The following is a 6,291-nucleotide window of genomic DNA, read 5'->3' as shown; positions in this document are numbered from 1 at the left end:
TGATGGGTTTTTGGAACGTTTCCTGGCGCTCCCTGGCCCAAAAATGTTTTTGGACCGTTTTTGAAATTTTGAAAAATGCGTAACCACCCCCCCCTTACGAAAAAGTCAAAAAATTGACTATACCCAAAAGTCCACTTTTTTTGCATATTTGAGCTATGCCGAGAGTCCTGACGGGTTTTTGGAACGTTTCCCGGCGCTCCCTGGCCCAAAAGTGTTTTTTGACCGTTTTTGAAATTTTGAAAAAATGCGTAACCACCCCCCCTTACGAAAAAGTCAAAAATTGACTATACCCAAAAGTCCACTTTTTTTGCATATTTGAGCTGTGCCGAGAGTCCTGAAGGGTTTTTGGAACGTTTCCCGGCGCTCCTTGGCCCAAAAGTGTTTTTTGACCATTTTTGAAATTTTGAAAAAATGCGTAACCACCCCCCCTTACGAAAAAGTCAAAAATTGACTTTCCCCAAAAGTCCACTTTTTTTGCATATTTGGGCTGTGCCGAGAGTCCTGGCGGGTTTTTGGAACGTTTCCCGGCGCTCCCTGGCCCAAAAGTGTTTTTTGACCGTTTTTGAAATTTTGAAAAAATGCGTAACCACCCCCCCTTACGAAAAAGTCAAAAATTGACTATACCCAAAAGTCCACTTTTTTTGCATATTTGAGCTATGCCGAGAGTCCTGACGGGTTTTTGGAACGTTTCCCGGCGCTCCCTGGCCCAAAAGTGTTTTTTGACCGTTTTTGAAATTTTGAAAAAATGCGTAACCACCCCCCCTTACGAAAAAAATCAAAAATTGACTTTCCCCAAAAGTCCACTTTTTTTGCATATTTGAGCTGTGCCGAGACTCCTGACGGGTTTTTGGAACGTTTCCCGGCGCTCCCTGGCCCAAAAGTGTTTTTTGACCGTTTTTGAAATTTTGAAAAAATGCGTAACCACCCCCCATTACGAAAAAGTCAAAAATTGACTATACCCAAAAGTCCACTTTTTTTGCATATTTGAGCTGTGCCGAGACTCCTGACGGGTTTTTGGAACGTTTCCCGGCGCTCCCTGGCCCAAAAGTGTTTTTTGACCGTTTTTGAAATTTTGAAAAAATGCGTAACCACCCCCCATTACGAAAAAGTCAAAAATTGACTATACCCAAAAGTCCACTTTTTTTGCATATTTGAGCTGTGCCGAGAGTCCTGACGGGTTTTTGGAACGTTTCCCGGCGCTCCCTGGCCCAAAAGTGTTTTTTGACCGATTTTGAAATCTTGAAAAAATGCGTAACCACCCCCCCTTACGAAAAAGTCAAAAATTGACTTTCCCCAAAAGTCCACTATTTTTGCATATTTGGGCTGTGCCGAGAGTCCTGGCGGGTTTTTGGAACGTTTCCCGGCGCTCCCTGGCCCAAAAGTGTTTTTTGACCGTTTTTGAAATTTTGAAAAAATGCGTAACCACCCCCCCTTACGAAAAAGTCAAAAATTGACTTTCCCCAAAAGTCCACTTTTTTTGCATATTTGGGCTGTGCCGAGAGTCCTGGCGGGTTTTTGGAACGTTTCCCGGCGCTCCCTGGCCCAAAAGTGTTTTTTGACCGTTTTTGAAATTTTGAAAAAATGCGTAACCACCCCCCCTTACGAAAAAGTCAAAAATTGACTATACCCAAAAGTCCACTTTTTTTGCATATTTGAGCTGTGCCGAGAGTCCTGACGGGTTTTTGGAACGTTTCCCGGCGCTCCCTGGCCCAAAAGTGTTTTTTGACCAATTTTGAAATTTTGAAAAAATGCGTAACCACCCCCCCTTACGAAAAAGTCAAAAATTGACTTTCCCCAAAAGTCCACTTTTTTTGCATATTTGGGCTGTGCCGAGAGTCCTGGCGGGTTTTTGGAACGTTTCCCGGCGCTCCCTGGCCCAAAAATGTTTTTGGACCGTTTTTGAAATTTTGAAAAATGCGTAACCACCCCCCCTTACGAAAAAGTAAAAAAATTGACTATACCCAAAAGTCCACTTTTTTTGCATATTTGAGCTATGCCGAGAGTCCTGACGGGTTTTTGGAACGTTTCCCGGCGCTCCCTGGCCCAAAAGTGTTTTTTGACCGTTTTTGAAATTTTGAAAAAATGCGTAACCACCCCCCCTTACGAAAAAGTCAAAAATTGACTATACCCAAAAGTCCAATTTTTTTGCATATTTGAGCTGTGCCGAGAGTCCTGAAGGGTTTTTGGAACGTTTCCCGGCGCTCCTTGGCCCAAAAGTGTTTTTTGACCATTTTTGAAATTTTGAAAAAATGCGTAACCACCCCCCCTTACGAAAAAGTCAAAAATTGACTTTCCCCAACACTTTTTTTGCATATTTGGGCTGTGCCGAGACTCCTGACGGGTTTTTGGAACGTTTCCCGGCGCTCCCTGGCCCAAAAGTGTTTTTTGACCGTTTTTGAAATTTTGAAAAAATGCGTAACCACCCCCCCTTACGAAAAAGTCAAAAAATTGACTTTCCCCAAAAGTACACTTTTTTTGCATATTTGGGCTGTGCCGAGAGTCGTGACGGGTTTTTGGAACGTTTCCCGGCGCTCCCTGGCCCAAAAGTGTTTTTTGACCGTTTTTGAAATTTTGAAAAAATGCGTAACCACCCCCCCTTACGAAAAAGTCAAAAATTGACTATACCCAAAAGTACACTTTTTTTGCATATTTGGGCTGTGCCGAGAGTCGTGATGGGTTTTTGGAACGTTTCCCGGCGCTCCCTGGCCCAAAAATGTTTTTGGACCGTTTTTGAAATTTTGAAAAATGCGTAACCACCCCCCCTTACGAAAAAGTCAAAAAATTGACTATACCCAAAAGTCCACTTTTTTTGCATATTTGAGCTGTGCCGAGAGTCCTGAAGGGTTTTTGGAACGTTTCCCGGCGCTCCTTGGCCCAAAAGTGTTTTTTGACCATTTTTGAAATTTTGAAAAAATGCGTAACCACCCCCCCTTACGAAAAAGTCAAAAACTGACTTTCCCCAAAAGTCCACTTTTTTTGCATATTTGGGCTGTGCCGAGACTCCTGACGGGTTTTTGGAACGTTTCCCGGCGCTCCCTGGCCCAAAAGTGTTTTTTGACCGTTTTTGAAATTTTGAAAAAATGCGTAACCACCCCCCATTACGAAAAAGTCAAAAATTGACTATACCCAAAAGTCCACTTTTTTTGCATATTTGAGCTGTGCCGAGAGTCCTGACGGGTTTTTGGAACGTTTCCCGGCGCTCCCTGGCCCAAAAGTGTTTTTTGACCGATTTTGAAATCTTGAAAAAATGCGTAACCACCCCCCCTTACGAAAAAGTCAAAAATTGACTTTCCCCAAAAGTCCACTTTTTTTGCATATTTGGGCTGTGCCGAGAGTCCTGGCGGGTTTTTGGAACGTTTCCCGGCGCTCCCTGGCCCAAAAGTGTTTTTTGACCGTTTTTGAAATTTTGAAAAAATGCGTAACCACCCCCCCTTACGAAAAAGTCAAAAATTGACTTTCCCCAAAAGTCCACTTTTTTTGCATATTTGGGCTGTGCCGAGAGTCCTGGCGGGTTTTTGGAACGTTTCCCGGCGCTCCCTGGCCCAAAAGTGTTTTTTGACCGTTTTTGAAATTTTGAAAAAATGCGTAACCACCCCCCCTTACGAAAAAGTCAAAAATTGACTTTCCCCAAAAGTCCACTTTTTTTGCATATTTGAGCTGTGCCGAGACTCCTGACGGGTTTTTGGAACGTTTCCCGGCGCTCCCTGGCCCAAAAGTGTTTTTTGACCGTTTTTGAAATTTTGAAAAAATGCGTAACCACCCCCCCTTACGAAAAAATCAAAAATTGACTTTCCCCAAAAGTCCACTTTTTTTGCATATTTGAGCTGTGCCGAGACTCCTGACGGGTTTTTGGAACGTTTCCCGGCGCTCCCTGGCCCAAAAGTGTTTTTTGACCGTTTTTGAAATTTTGAAAAAATGCGTAACCACCCCCCATTACGAAAAAGTCAAAAATTGACTATACCCAAAAGTCCACTTTTTTTGCATATTTGAGCTGTGCCGAGAGTCCTGACGGGTTTTTGGAACGTTTCCCGGCGCTCCCTGGCCCAAAAGTGTTTTTTGACCGATTTTGAAATCTTGAAAAAATGCGTAACCACCCCCCCTTACGAAAAAGTCAAAAATTGACTTTCCCCAAAAGTCCACTATTTTTGCATATTTGGGCTGTGCCGAGAGTCCTGGCGGGTTTTTGGAACGTTTCCCGGCGCTCCCTGGCCCAAAAGTGTTTTTTGACCGTTTTTGAAATTTTGAAAAAATGCGTAACCACCCCCCCTTACGAAAAAGTCAAAAATTGACTTTCCCCAAAAGTCCACTTTTTTTGCATATTTGGGCTGTGCCGAGAGTCCTGGCGGGTTTTTGGAACGTTTCCCGGCGCTCCCTGGCCCAAAAGTGTTTTTTGACCGTTTTTGAAATTTTGAAAAAATGCGTAACCACCCCCCCTTACGAAAAAGTCAAAAATTGACTTTCCCCAAAAGTCCACTTTTTTTGCATATTTGAGCTGTGCCGAGACTCCTGACGGGTTTTTGGAACGTTTCCCGGCGCTCCCTGGCCCAAAAGTGTTTTTTGACCGTTTTTGAAATTTTGAAAAAATGCGTAACCACCCCCCCTTACGAAAAAATCAAAAATTGACTTTCCCCAAAAGTCCACTTTTTTTGCATATTTGAGCTGTGCCGAGACTCCTGACGGGTTTTTGGAACGTTTCCCGGCGCTCCCTGGCCCAAAAGTGTTTTTTGACCGTTTTTGAAATTTTGAAAAAATGCGTAACCACCCCCCATTACGAAAAAGTCAAAAATTGACTATACCCAAAAGTCCACTTTTTTTGCATATTTGAGCTGTGCCGAGAGTCCTGACGGGTTTTTGGAACGTTTCCCGGCGCTCCCTGGCCCAAAAGTGTTTTTTGACCATTTTTGAAATTTTGAAAAAATGCGTAACCACCCCCCCTTACGAAAAAGTCAAAAATTGACTTTCCCCAAAAGTCCACTTTTTTTGCATATTTGAGCTGTGCCGAGACTCCTGACGGGTTTTTGGAACGTTTCCCGGCGCTCCCTGGCCCAAAAGTGTTTTTTGACCGTTTTTGAAATTTTGAAAAAATGCGTAACCACCCCCCATTACGAAAAAGTCAAAAATTGACTTTCCCCAAAAGTCCACTTTTTTTGCATATTTGAGCTGTGCCGAGAGTCCTGAAGGGTTTTTGGAACGTTTCCCGGCGCTCCTTGGCCCAAAAGTGTTTTTTGACCATTTTTGAAATTTTGAAAAAATGCGTAACCACCCCCCCTTACGAAAAAGTCAAAAATTGACTTTCCCCAAAAGTCCACTTTTTTTGCATATTTGGGCTGTGCCGAGAGTCGTGATGGGTTTTTGGAACGTTTCCCGGCGCTCCCTGGCCCAAAAGTGTTTTTTGACCGATTTTGAAATTTTGAAAAAATGCGTAACCACCCCCCCCTTACGAAAGAGTCAAAAATTGACTATACCCAAAAGTCCACTTTTTTTGCATATTTGAGCTGTGCCGAGAGTCCTGACTGGTTTTTGGAACGTTTCCCGGCGCTCCCTGGCCCAAAAGTGTTTTTTGATCGATTTTGAAATTTTGAAAAAATGCGTAACCACCCCCCCTTACGAAAAAGTCAAAAATTGACTTTCCCCAAAAGTCCACTTTTTTTGCATATTTGAGCTGTGCCGAGACTCCTGACGGGTTTTTAGAATGTTTCCCGGCGCTCCCTGGCCCAAAAGTGTTTTTTGACCGTTTTTGAAATTTTGAAAAAATGCGTAACCACCCCCCATTACGAAAAAGTCAAAAATTGACTATACCCAAAAGTCCACTTTTTTTGCATATTTGAGCTGTGCCGAGAGTCCTGACGGGTTTTTGGAACGTTTCCCGGCGCTCCCTGGCCCAAAAGTGTTTTTTGACCGATTTTGAAATCTTGAAAAAATGCGTAACCACCCCCCCTTACGAAAAAGTCAAAAATTGACTTTCCCCAAAAGTCCACTTTTTTTGCATATTTGGGCTGTGCCGAGAGTCCTGGCGGGTTTTTGGAACGTTTCCCGGCGCTCCCTGGCCCAAAAGTGTTTTTTGACCGTTTTTGAAATTTTGAAAAAATGCGTAACCACCCCCCCTTACGAAAAAGTCAAAAATTGACTATACCCAAAAGTCCACTTTTTTTGCATATTTGAGCTGTGCCGAGAGTCCTGACGGGTTTTTGGAACGTTTCCCGGCGCTCCCTGGCCCAAAAGTGTTTTTTGACCGATTTTGAAACTTTGAAAAAATGCGTAACCACCCCCCCTTACGAAAAAGTCAAAAAT

This window comes from Corythoichthys intestinalis, chromosome 13 (assembly GCF_030265065.1).
Source record: "Corythoichthys intestinalis isolate RoL2023-P3 chromosome 13, ASM3026506v1, whole genome shotgun sequence".
In the NCBI taxonomy this organism is placed as follows: domain Eukaryota; kingdom Metazoa; phylum Chordata; class Actinopteri; order Syngnathiformes; family Syngnathidae; genus Corythoichthys; species Corythoichthys intestinalis.
Note: the sequence above shows the minus strand (reverse complement) of the source record.